The sequence below is a fragment of the Lasioglossum baleicum genome, chromosome 8, assembly GCF_051020765.1.
Source record: "Lasioglossum baleicum chromosome 8, iyLasBale1, whole genome shotgun sequence".
Classification (NCBI taxonomy): domain Eukaryota; kingdom Metazoa; phylum Arthropoda; class Insecta; order Hymenoptera; family Halictidae; genus Lasioglossum; species Lasioglossum baleicum.
Window position 1 is genome coordinate 14,887,690 of NC_134936.1, and position 13,894 is coordinate 14,901,583.

Below are 13,894 nucleotides of genomic sequence, written 5' to 3' on the forward strand. Positions count from 1 at the left end.
CGCTCCACGTCGATGCCCCAAGCAACTCGCGATTAATTCCAACCATGTTTGCTCGGCAAAGCGTCCGATTACCATCCTGGAATCTGGAGAGAATATAACGGAATGCATCCGCGTCCCGCTATTATTTCGCATCTCAATTACAACGGCGCGGCGCTCGAGTCAATCTCGCGAGAAATCGCTCGGAATAATTTCTCTATTCTAGCGGATGTCGTTTATGCCCTCGTCGCCGTACCGTGGGGGTTCGAGACCCAGTCTGACGCCATCGACAAACATTTTAGAAGGCTTTTATAGCTGATCGAGCTTTCTACCGATGGGCTTCGGATCCTCGAAGCACGCGGAAAGAACACGAAACAGTCGAGGCTTATGGGACACTTGATTTTATTGCGATTTTATTCCTCTCTCGCTTGCCGTACTAAACTCGGATTGATCGGGCCAATTAGGACACCAATCTGGACAAATTTTCCATGGACGCTGCGGGAACACATTATGAAATTGCATTAACAACAGTTTCCGTCGTTCGCAACAAAATGATCGTTTATTTATCGAATCCGAAGGAATCACCTCACCCTACAGGTGGCAACACCGAGAAAGCTAGCTCGTAATCCAGCCAGGTATCTCCAGAGCCCGTATCGCAGTTGCTTATCGAATGTCAACCACATTATCTCTCGTTCGTCCGATCCGAGAGCTGTCGTGGTCGTTCGTTTCTCTCGTGTTTCTCCATTATTCCTCGAAACGAATTAGTCGTTAGTCGAGGGTGACTGGGAGTAGCGTTCCAGGTGTATAATTGATGGACGCGAGTAACACGGACAGGTAAAGAGGATTTCGCAGTTCTCGGCGCTTTGTCCGCCCCGAGGGGCCACAGCCGCTTATAAATAAATTCAGGCTCTCGTGCCGGTTGTCTGCCGAATAAATACACGCTATGCGCAAGGAAGGACCTCTCGATAAAAGCTGAAACAGGGCGGCTGGCCGTTGTCGTAAAGTTCGCGGACGAAAGCCGGTTGGCTCGGCGGATGTCTGTCGATAAAAGGGACTCGTTTCGCTTCCGTTCACGTCGAATTCTGGATAAACCCGACGCCGAGCCGCACCGGCTCTTATTTACCCGAATCTCTCGGATCTACGGCGAAATCAGGACGTAGCCGATGCTCTTTAGCGACGCTTTTACAAGGATACGTTCCCTCGCGATAAGAAGGGTCGAATTTCACGGCTCTTTTCGCGTGTGAGACCGTTACATAGATTTGACGCGCTCTTCGGAAACTCTTCTACGGGTTTAATTAAATTGTCAGCAAGTACTCCGTGATCTCTCCCTTTCGACAAAGTCTAACAGATTCCCGTTTTAATTAACCCTTCACGGATTATACGCTGTTTCACATATGTTCTTCAAATTCCGCATTACCGAGCCCTTTCTCCCAGCAAGTAATAATAATTGAGGGCTCGCAGAAAATGTAATCCGAAACTGAAATTATTTTAGTTTTGATGAAAATGCTCTCGTTCCAGTTTTCCACTGAACTTCTCCATTATCACAGCAACTACGCGAATATATTAATGCTCTCGTGTCGACACCACCGAACAAGCTCGTCCCTCGGTTTCACAGGCCCAGTAAACCGCTCTTCAAATTCCGTAACATCGAAGAAATTGAATTTGTTACATTTACATATTTATTTAAGTATTTCTTTGACGGTATAACGAAGCCATTATCGGCGGTGAAGGCACGCAATCCATTAAGCATATATTTCGGAGTGTACACCAATTTCTCCAATAACAGCGCGAGCATTAAAGGTAGAAATTAATTGGAAACGTTCATCGATTCGGTACCATGCAGCGTGCCGTATGCCGGTCCGAATCCGCGATCGTTCGAAGAGGGTTTGCTCGATTTTACGCCGAGCACGGAGAGGTCCGACGATCCCCCGTCCATTTTCGGTACTTTCCCATTGTGCCCGGACGAGTTTCAACTATTCCGCATCCAGGCCATCGTTTATGGCACCCGGTAAAACACGTAATGCACCGAAACGTGCATTACTTTCGTGTTAACACCGGGAAAGCCCCGTGTGTGCCTCGCGACCTCTCCCCGTATCCCTACCCTCTTCGCCACCGACAGTTTTCAGATAATTTCGTTACAATAGTTAACGGAAGTTTGTATTCCATTACGGGAGTACGTATTTTGCGTACACCCGTTTCCCTCCGCCTGCCATGCGTCACGTTCAGCTCGCGCCAACGCAACGGGGTGCGGTTAAACTTCGATAAACGAGAAGAACGAAATGAACTTCGGTCTGCACACCACGTCGATCGAGCAGAAAAATCATTTTCCAGACGCGAACCTGTCAGACGAACCTCCGGATACGAAACTCTCCATTTGGTTAGAAAATTGAACACAACTAGAGTCAACTACCACCGGCAGACTAGTAGAAAAGAGTGGAACGGGTAATCCGATTTTTTTGTTGCACACCGTTCTACATTTTATTTACTCGTTTTTGAGCACCGAGGAGAAATTGGTTTCACACGGAGGGTACTCGGGGCGCACTTTGTACACTTCGTGGAGGATTTCACCGGTTCGTGCACAGGAAAAAAAGATCCCGGATCGCGCGGTAAGAAGGCATAATCAGGGGGTTGACGTTTATTAAGCGTCGAGTCTCGCGCGCGCGGGCTTCTCCGTCGCAAATTCTTCGTCGGGACGGGCCGAGCTGGTCGAAATAGAACGCGAAAGTAACCGTAGAAAATTGGAAAGTTTCCGCGCGATAAAATCGGACTTAATTTTCAATAAATTCCCACCCTCTCGTGCCTCCACCATTCCCCGTACGTGGCGGCGACCGAGCGAAAGGGGTGGAAAAGATTCGTTTGGAAGGAGGAAGAAGGGTCGCCGAGAGGTCCGGAGGAAAGGTAATTTACTTGGTAATTATAAAGTTACCGGCTCCGGCGACGCGCATAGTTGTGAATATTCAAATGCGATTACATCTATGATCGCATAAATTATGCGACGCGTCCCCGCGCTTGTCGGCCATCCCTCAGCTCGCGCGATTTCGGAGAACGCTCTCTCCGCGCTTAACACCCCCGGAAAACTTCGGCTGCTTTGCTCCGATTCCTCCACCCTCCTTTTTTTTGCGGCCGTCATCCCTTAAATTGGAGCAATTTTTCTTAAATTTTCATATCTCGCGGCGTCCATTCGTCATCCCCTACCGGGACCCTCGCGGAGTTTCTTCATCCACGCGACAATCCCTCGCGAATCCATGAAAATGGACCGAGCGGTAATCAGGACAAACCTTTTCAACATTCCAGCAAGCAGCTCAAGAGGTTCACTCCAGCCCTCCAATTTCGCTGAAAATATGAAAAATCTCGAGCTAATTCGATTCGCATTTCCTCTCCCAAAATAGTTTTCCCAACTGCTAAGCTCTCCACAAGCTGTCCCAACCGGTACCGGAACTAGATATCCAACCGCTGACATTTCAGTTTAACGTAGACGAATAACCGACGTACTTCATAAATTTTGTTTAGGGCAAGGGGTTACCGGAACGTCTACCAGAGTAACCTGCGCCGGTTCAGCGAATTCGTTTCGGTCTATTCGAGTTTTCTCGCGACGCGACGACGTAGCGCCGCCGCCTTTGTCTGCATTTATTTTTCATTACAGGACGTACCATTCGTTAAGGGAACGCGAAAAAATTTCGCCCAGGTACGGGCGGAGATTCTTGAGACATCCCGAATGCCCGGCATTACGAGCGTCGGCGGCGAATATCAAGCGAGATAAGAGAGTTCTTCGGCTCTTATCATTCTCTTTTTAGCCTCGTGAACGCGGGACAACAAGGGAGCTGTCCGCGAAACAATATTTCCCGTCTTCCACTCCTTTTTTCCGCTTCGTTCCTCTTCCTCTTCCTCTTCTTCTGTTGCTCCTCTCTCCGCCACTCCGCGCCACTTTTTTTTTTTGCAAGACTCCGACGAGGAAGATCTCGTTAACCGTTAAAAATGACCGTCGTGCATTACCACCTAGTCTCGGCAGATAAGCGCCGCGCCGCGCGAACAACAAGCGGTAACCGTGTTATCTTCATCGAATAATTAAGAATTGTTTAATTGTCCGCGGAGCTGCTTATCGCGCGTTGGAAAAAGGAGTTCCGTGCCCATGGTAAATCGAGCTCGGCCAGCGACCAACCTGAAATTTCTTTCGATAGAAATTGTTTCATGGAAATGATCGGTCTACAATATTCGCGTTTACACATATATTACGGGGATTATTAAATCATTGCTTCGAATAATTCTATGTATTTGCAGTTCACGATCGATAAATTTACTTTCGCGTGTTCGGGTAATTGCTGGTTTAATGACCTGTTGTTTCGATTCGATTGAAATCGGCTGCACGAGGGATGGAAATTAACTCGGTTTGTGTAATATTAAATTTGTTTATGTGAACGGGAAATCCTGTTGCCCGTTCACTTAATCCTCTGCAATGCATTGTAGGCATATGTGAAATTTGTATTTTGCTTGATTTCATTTTTGCATCCTGGATTATAACTTGTATGTACAAGATGAGATACGAGTGAAATCCCGACGGCGAAATTTGTCCGCAACGATTAAATAGAAATTTGTATGGATGTAATGTCTTACGAACGGAGTGCTTATCTCGGATGCTAGTAGATCAACTGACCATAAACCACACGCGGTCGGTGTGGATCGCACGTGTCAAGGGGTTGCTTATACTCCTCGTATGTACAGCTGACTGGTGTTTATACAGAGCCAGGAAATATATAAACCCATGTCAGTGGGTGGTTGAAATGGCGCATACTACTCTCGCTACTACTCTCGCTACTCCAATCCTGACGTGGACGTCGGACACATCCACAGATTATACACATCTTAGCCGAATTATTGTTTACGGATCTATCATCTCTTCGGCTCGTTTCAATAATGTATAGACCGAAATGCAAATCATGAATGCAACGGTGGATCGAATCAGCCACAGCATTTCCCGAAAACGTGGTACAAAACTACTGCACCGTTCGACACGGGAACTTAATCTATTTTTCAGAGGGATGAACTCTCCGCGTCGCGACTCGGACCCCATAAAAGAAGTCAGGGCTCGTTCAAAGGCCAGAGGAGAGAGTCGGCGAAGGTTCGCCTTGAGCGTCTCCCAGGATTCCACGGAGGATCGATCGTGGAGGCTGCGATCTTGCGCTCGTAAACGAGGAGTCCGGATGATTGATCTGAGAGCGAGAGACGGGTTCCGGGTCAACTTGCAGGAGAAAGGTCGTCGGGTGGGTGAACGTTGCCCCATAAAATGCACCCTCGAGCTACATTCATGGCGACGGGAGCGGAGCGTTTCGGTTTCCCTGCGGGCTATTTAGCGCATCTGCCTCCAAGCCTGCGCGCGTTTCGAGATGAGGGTAAGAGCGGTGCGGTGTAGAATCGCGAGAGGAAAACCCGACCGAGCTGATGGAAACGGAGGTCGGGAAGGTGGATGCGAGAGGAAGCGTCTACGTGACCGAAAAACCGTCCAGTCGGCCCGGGCCACGATTGTTTGGATTCCCGGCCAAGTGCTTTTAATTAATTTGCTAATTCGCTTCGGGGCCCCCTGTGTCCGTCGAATCGTAACGGCAATTACGTCCGCGTTGTTTTGCAAGGCCGTCCTCCGCTGTTCTCGATTCTGAGATCGATCCGGCGAGTGAGCGCACCCGGCGAAGTAAATTTCATTAACTCGACGGACCCCCGTTCATCGAACGAAAAACAAACCTGTCCGTTACGGCCGCCTTACGGTGAACTCGGGGTGGCAACGTTCGTGGCAATCCGGTTCTTTAAAATAGTGGTCTGTGGTTCTTTATGCGGCTCTGGAAAATCGAGAGAGCTCGGGGAGTTGGTGGAAATTATTTTGCGAAGGCAGAGAAATCTACAGCGACAAAAAAACTCCGTGTAATATCGAATCTCCAACGACGAGCGTCACGCAGCGACGCGACGCGCAGTGAACGCGCCAGCGACGAACGGCAGAATTATGGCGTCCACTTCGAGAAAGGATTAAATGACCTTTAATTATCCTTTCTTTACAGGGTGGAGTCGTAGCTCAAGCGATTTCAATCTCGCCGGGTTCGGTTATAACGTCGGACGTTTCGCTGGGTTTCCCTGAAGATCCGAGGGAAGTTAACTCGGAAGAATCGTAATTCTCCGGCATTGTAATAAATCTAGAGGAAGTTCGATGCATTTAATTCTGCCGTGCGCGGGATTCGCCGAAGTTAACCGAGATTTAGCTGGTGCACCAACGCGGGTCTGCAAGACCGAAAGCGAAAGAGAGAGAGAGAGAGAGAGATTGCTAGAGACAGAGAAGTAAACCTTCGAGATAAACATTTGTCAATTTATCTGACGGTGCATTTCCCTTCGTTTTACCGCGGCCGCTCTAAACTCGTTCGGAGGTAATTGATAAAAGAAGAAACAAGACACCGAGACCGGGGTTCTCCGGGAGCCGGTCGCCTCGTTCCAGCGTACGTGACCAACGAACGCGACCGAAACCGCAATTGTTCAGCTTCTATCCCGGGCGCTTTTAATTCATTTGTTAATTTATCGCGCGGACCATTGTCCCGCGAAGTCGTAACACTAATACCATCCGGCTCTCTGGCCAGTGTTGGTGCCCGAACACGCGCAGAACCAAGAAGAATGTAGCCATGGGATACGCTGGTTTATCTCGCGGAAGATTACGGTCGCCCCGTTGGATAAGAGACCCGACATTTGTATATCCTCCCCTCCCCTCGTCTTGTTCGTTGCTGTGTCTGCATCAGGTCGGTAGCTTTCGCAATTTCTGCAAACGTTTGTGCGGCGACGGGCACCGGCTGATAGCTATGCGAACGAAAAACGGCATCGGGGATATGATTGCGAGCGCTCAAAGGCAACCAGACCACCTCCCTCGACCGCTGTCAGCTTCGTTTTGTCCTTTCCGCGAACGTCATACGGAGGAATATGAGATTCAAGGAAACGGGATCTTTCGATGAAGATAATTGACAATTTATGCGTCGGGACCGAGACGTCTACCTCGATTATAGAATGTTGTGTCTCCGACGTTGCACTGCAAGCTTGTTAAAAAGTGTCTTGACTACGGAAATCGCAGGGTTTCTCAAATATGAATCTGTCAAGCTGGAAGACTCGAGAATAGGCACTAGTCTTCTGGATTATAGTCTCGAAAAATAGCATTGATTAGCATCCGTTAGCGCGTCGATGTCACCATGTTTAAATCTCGAATCAAAATTGAATGTTGTATATTTGAAAGCACCCGCACAGCCCCCGAGAAATCCGAAAATATTCCAACCCAGTTTTCTCGTTATGAATCGGAAAACGTGAAAACGGGAAAACAAAAATGCACGTATCAATTTTAAATAACGTTGGTATTTTATTGACATTCTGCCGAGTCTTTGAGAATTAGTTTATACATTATTCACTGCACGGCGCCTATGTGGAAACGCGAATACAATACCGAAAAAGAGTATTATACCGGGTAACTTATTCATACGCTGACACGTGTGTGCTGGCGGCCATAAAAGTGAAATCGTGTGATGGTATCAGGTCCGAGTGGTACATTGTGGCCCCGCTAAATAGGAATATTCTCAGAATCGGGGGGCGGTAAATGAACTCGACTTAGTCTGCCCTTAAGCGATTCAAGAAGCTATGGTCGTAAACTAGATCGCCGGTCGCCGTGTATGTTTGGGGGAAGATATTCCAGGAGAAGCGAACGACGTTGCGCATTTATACGATTAATAACAGCGGCCCGGCATCAAATTCAACCTTCCTGGAATCCTTTTACCTATCAATTCCCGAATCGAATAGCCGATTACCCGCGTCAGGTCGGGACAATGGCGCTGTATCTTCGAGTTTCCCAATGAATTCCGCGCGGTCCTTTGTAAACGAGAGGCATAAGGTATTAGCGGTGCGCCGATTTCCTACGTATCACATTTCAAAATCCCCGGGAATTAGAGCCCGCCGGTGCGCGGTGGTCGGACAAGAGCCTATTTGCGAGAGTCCGGCTATTGGACTGGCCGGAAGGGAGCTAGAAACGATGGAATTGCGAGCACCCTCAGGATCGTAGCGGCTCTCCGACTAACTAAGCGGCCTGGAGGAAGGGCGAAGAGGGCGCATTTACTTTCGAATACGAATCTCCAGCGTGTCGGGTACGTCTGTCGAGGAAATGGAACCAGATTGCTGGCCCACGGAAGTCGCACCGATGGTAGACCAGATTATCGGACCTGTCCTTATGCAAAGCCCATCGACCTCGAGGACGTTCCATTGATTCGCAATATTCTTCACTATCCATGTTCTACGAGTTCTATCTCTGCTTCTCAAGTCTGAGTAACAATTCCCTGAAAAGTGACAACCGATAGACTTGATCTTTTGGTATCAGATCCTCTTACACCATGGATTCTTTCCAAATGCGTCAATGTATGCATTCAAATTCAATCTTCTTAACCCCATTGTCTCACAATTCAACTCTTGGAGCTCGAACGGCGACTCCTGGGCGACATTAAATATAGCTATATCATTATTATATACTACTAAGCATTTCTGTCTTGTATCAGGTACTATATCTGTGTCACATGTCTTGACGAGAGTTCAGCTCACAAGACTCGGAACCAGACAGAATCACCCCTTCATAAGAGTTCCTATAAATCGCATTATAGATTGTTCAGGGGTAGTTTGTCGACCCCAGGGCCTCTTTGACGCCACGTGCCCTCTCATGGATACTCCGGGAACTCAAGGATCGATTGTTCATCGCGTAAAGCAGATTCCTGCCTGATCGCGGGGCAATAAAAGTTAGAAGTAAAATGCAAGCAGACTGCAAGCCCCAGCGGTCACTGGGTTAAATTAGGGCCGAGGAACCACACTCTCCCGAGTGAAACGACGCGAACTACTTTCCTCTGGACGATCGAATTCGATCGTACTTATTGTTAGTGAAAAAATTTCGAATAATCACCATCGAAAATGTCCCCGTTCTCGGTACTACCAAGGACAAGCAGAAAATTGCCGTAGGGTGAAATTGCAGATGGAGGAATCTACGACGCTCGTAGTTCGACAACAAAATATGCCCTGTCTAGATTTTTTCGACGCGGACAAGGCAAGCGAGGAGTGGCCGCAGTATATAACGCGAAGTGAAAAGGATCATTTCGTACCATCTGCGCGGAAGAAAATCGCGAATTCTATGCTGCCCGGGATCTTTATATCTCCTTCAAGCGTCGGCTGCAGCGCTCCCGGGCACTCCACTCCACGCGGAAACAAACGATATATCCGGCCCCCGGCCCGTCCGTTTTCTGAGTATTATTTTTTAAATCCATTTCGACGAGAGAGGCGACGCCTCTGCGAGAACTGCGATTCCAGCGAAAACGGCGTCGTCGTAGTCGTTCTCCGATCCCCCCAGTCCGAGTGAAACCATTTGCGTTTTATCGGGTCGGTTTGCGTTCCAGTTGCCTGCCAGAAACGTGTCGGAAAAGAAATATAATAGCGGCCTCGGCGAGACAGGAAACCCGTTTAATTGAATTCTGGAATTGAATTAACACCGCTCGTCGCTTCGATCTTCTTCGCTCACGGTATTTCCACCGACCGCGTCCAAACACTTCTTGCCGACGACGGTGCTTCCGGAAAATTCGAGCGGACAATGTTGGAAAAATTAGAAACATTCGAGTCGACCGGCACTTTAGACGCAACGAAGTTTCAGTCTTGTTACCTAGTTTCTCCTCGACGAAGTAATTTTTATTTACCGCTCGAGGATGGTACGATTGTCGAGGGAAACGTTTCGTAAGCCGTGATAGAATGAGCGTGGTGTAAGCGGGTTGGTTTACGGTATCGAGGGGAGCCAGCACTTTTAAACACAGAGTCCATACATATTCTCGGAGCGGCTACACCTGCACCGGATTTACATTAACCTGGCTCTCGTTAGAACGCAGCCTTATTTACGTGAATATTCATCAGCCAGGTTGAAACATATTCCCCCGGAATTGGTGCGTGTGTGCACGTGTACCGCATATCCGTTTCCAGTTCCGTTGCGTTCCGTTCCGTTTCGCGTTGGTACGCGTGCGAGAGCTACGTCTCGCAGACGGTGGCACTCTCTCGTGTCTCGCTCGCTCTCTCTTTCTTTTTTCTCTCCGTCCTTCCCGTTCCGCCTGTTGTCGAGGGAGAAAGGCGAACGGCCGCGTAAACAAGGGCACACGAATGGCTGCGAACTCAAAAATGGAACAACAGCCGCATCCGCCGACTATTATTTGCCGCGGAGGTGAGTCCTGCGGGCAACGCCGACCGTTGTACCATTCCCGAAGAGAGAACGCGACAGAGAAACGGGCTGAGAGAGAAAGCTCGATCCTCTCTCTATTTTATACCGCCTTCCATTTTCCATTCTACAACCCTCATTTCCATTTTGTTGCCGGCACAATTTAAATCTCCGCCGCCCCGATGACACTCGGGAAACGTACATCCACCGATGTGCGCCACTCTTCTCTCTCTCTCTCTCTCCCCCTCTCTCCCTGTCCTTCTCCCTTTCATCCACATCGTCCGCACTACAATCTCTTTGATCCCCTTTCTCTATTCCGCTTCTAACTTTCCCCCTCTCTTCTTAGATAATTCTAGTTTATCTTACCCTTCGCGCGCCGCCACTGTCGGCGGACCTCTGTTTCTCCATTCCCTCCGCATTCTCAATTCGTTCGTTCTCCCGCATCTCTCTTTCTCTCCCTATCTTACCCCTTCTCGTCTTTTTCTTTTTCTCTTATTCCATTGTTTTTTCTCTCGGTGTTTCTTTTGTTTCTCAGCGCTCTTTGTACAGTGTCCCGTTCCTCTCGTCCGCGACGTTCCGGCATTTTTCTGTTCCCATCCTCCAAGCGAAATTCACCGAACGCCACTGTTTTCACCAACGCCGAACGCGCGTACTCATAATTTAATCAGCACTGCAGTCGGCGTAATGAGAAAATGAAATACCGGTAATGGCACGAAATTAAAATGGTCCCGGATAAACTGCACAGAGGCAAATCCTGTTTACGATCGCGCAGCTAATTGCGCACGAGCGTTGATCAAATATCGTGTTTAGTAGCCGCGCTCGAGATCCGCCATTTTCGGCAAATTACTTTTTACAGTCGCCGGAGTTTCAGCGACTTGCTATTCCGCGCTGTTATCACACCGCGGCGCGGGCGCGGTCGTTCGGCAGAATATTTACTGAATACTGCAAATGGGAGATTTTTGGAACAGTGACCCAAATAGATTCGATTACATTCGAGTGGAAACAACGCGATATGCAATGCTCTGGTTTAAATAGGTACATTCGTTGTCCTAACCGGTCTCCAACTTAATCAAACCCACTCCGAACTGTCTAAACACTAACCAGGATTGTTCTATAGACCTAAGACAAGTCTAAAATATCTGGGTAGTTATGCTAGAGCAAATGATTGGAGATCTTTCTGCACTGTCTGCAGGTGCGAAGGCGCCATCTCAGCGAATTAGCGGTACAATGACGAAGGTATCTCCGAGTGTCTCGCGTTTAATGCGATTTATTGGCCGGGCTTAGGCAAGAAGTAAGAGCGGAAGGACGGTCCTTATCGTCCGGTCGTGGGTGAAATACTTATTCGATGGGAGTATCTTATCCCGAAGGTTATCGCGGCCGACCCTGTGGGACTTAAACAAAGTTGCCGGCGGTGGATAGTGGGCGGGGTTCGGGGACAGGGATGGTGGACAGAGTACTCCTTATTGAATCATGGATCCAACGACGAGACCAGACACTAGATCCCAGAACGGATATCGGGTTACTCGTTAGTCGAGCGCCGTTCCGCCAAGATTTATACGATTAGACCGAATTTCCTTAAAGTAATCCAAGGCCGTTTTTATCATTCCCCTTGGCTCCCCGTACTTCCGCGAGGAAGACGAGGAACGTGAACAAGAAGGAATGTTTACTAATGGGTCCGTGAATATTTCGCTAGTGAAATTTTGTCGCGCCTCCTAACGACGATCTTCGATCCTCTTGGCTGATAGTTGGACGATCGAGACTGCTGCGTCTCGAATTCTTGCGATCGTTTGTAGAATCTGATAGATCGGTGATTCGATCAGGCTGCGGTCAACGTTTCCCAGACTCCGAGGTTCTCCTGCTTCTCGAAGCCTGGAACGTTTATGCAAAGCCGACCAGTCCGACGCAGGGTTCGAGTCTTTCACCGGCTGAATCGATTTGCTTACAAAAGTTCGCGACAAAGCCGGCCCGCCATAAAGGAGTGTCATCGATCGGACCAATGAGCCGGCAACTTCATTCGATTCCTCCGAGCCGTGAAGCAATAAAAATCATTGGCCGTGAAAACTCACCCCGCCTCTCGTCCCATTGACGAGTGTCATTCACGGATAAAATATGTAATCGTTAATTTCGCCGTTCCGCCGACTCTGATATTCTCGCGTGCAATATCGACTCGCTCATCAAACAAATGAATTGTTTAATAAATACCCTTTGAAGCATCGCTCACCGGATTCAATATTCAAATGTCACGACATTATCTTTCTACGGTACAATTCGCGTTAGCTCTAGACTAATTTAGCTTATAATAATAACAATAATAATATTTTACTGTGAGTATCTCGTACAAGTGAGCAAAATCTCGCCTAGGCTCAACGCTGTATGTCGAACGTATTTCCGAGCGTTCGACATACAGCGTTGAGCTAATTTAGCTTATATAATAATAATAATAATAATATTTTACTGTGAGTATTTCGTACAAGTGAGCAAAATCTCGCCTATGCTCAACGCTGTATGCCGAACGTATTTCCGAGCGTTCGACTGGCCCCGCACACTGCGCCGCGCCGGGTTGAAATAAAAAGAGGACGACCATCTGTCGATTCCACTTTAACCGTGATTCGGGAAATCACTCTTCGAGGAAGGAAATGAAAATCGTAACACCTTCGCTCTTTAACTTTTGCTACTCGTCGAAATCCCGTCTTTTCACCTTCCAAACTGGTAGCTCATTTATTTCACTTGGTCTGATCGTAGACCATCCTATTCCACTTGGTGCGACCATGGCTCGTTCTGCTCGTCTGTGGCTAGCCATAGATCTATACTACTTGGACAGACCGTACACTTTGTCTGGGATGTAGGACGTTCTGTTTTATTCGGGCTCGCTATACATATGTATGTATATAGTGCTACTCTACTTGATCGAACTACACAGCGTTCTATTCCACTTGGCGAGAACATAGGTAGTTCTATTCTATTGTACTTAGTTCTATGATAGAAGTGTCCATTTGTTCATGGTTTTATCAAAATCTAGTGACCCATACAGTTTAGGTGGAAACTGGTCGGTCGAAGGAAGAATATACCTTGCACGATGAAAACAAGATGGAAAATCCTCCGCGAATTACATGGAGGAAGAAGTACATCGAGGATACAAAGGACTGGTCGAGAAAGAATGTAGGAGAATGGCAGAGCTGACGAAAAATCCGAGTTGAGGCGGAAAATGAGGCAACGATACAACGCGGATGAAAGGGTTGAAAGGAGGTGTATAGTTGATGGCGGAAGCGTTCTCCTCCCGGCGGGCTCGCGGTGAAACTCGGTGGCCGTAACGGGGAATCGTTAAATAAGAGGGATGGAGTCTCATAAAAATGTAATTAACCTCATGTAAGATGAAAGACAAGATGTAGATGGGGGCCTCGGAAGTTGGGGCACGGTCCTGGCGTCGTGCAGAAGGAAGACGGCGGAAGAAATTAAGACGGCCGCCCACCGACCGTTACTTACTGGCCGCACGGTCTCCGCGGATTTCCTCTTCATTTCGCCAAGAATTATTATGTCGGTTGCGCGCGGGTGATGAACCAAGTTCCTCGGGCCGCGGCTTCCTCTCGGCCGGCATAATCAAACTTCCCTTAATGAGGAAAGTAGAATATTTAATTAGTTATTTTGGAATTCTCTCGGAGTGAAAGCCAGAGAGAAAGGATGAGA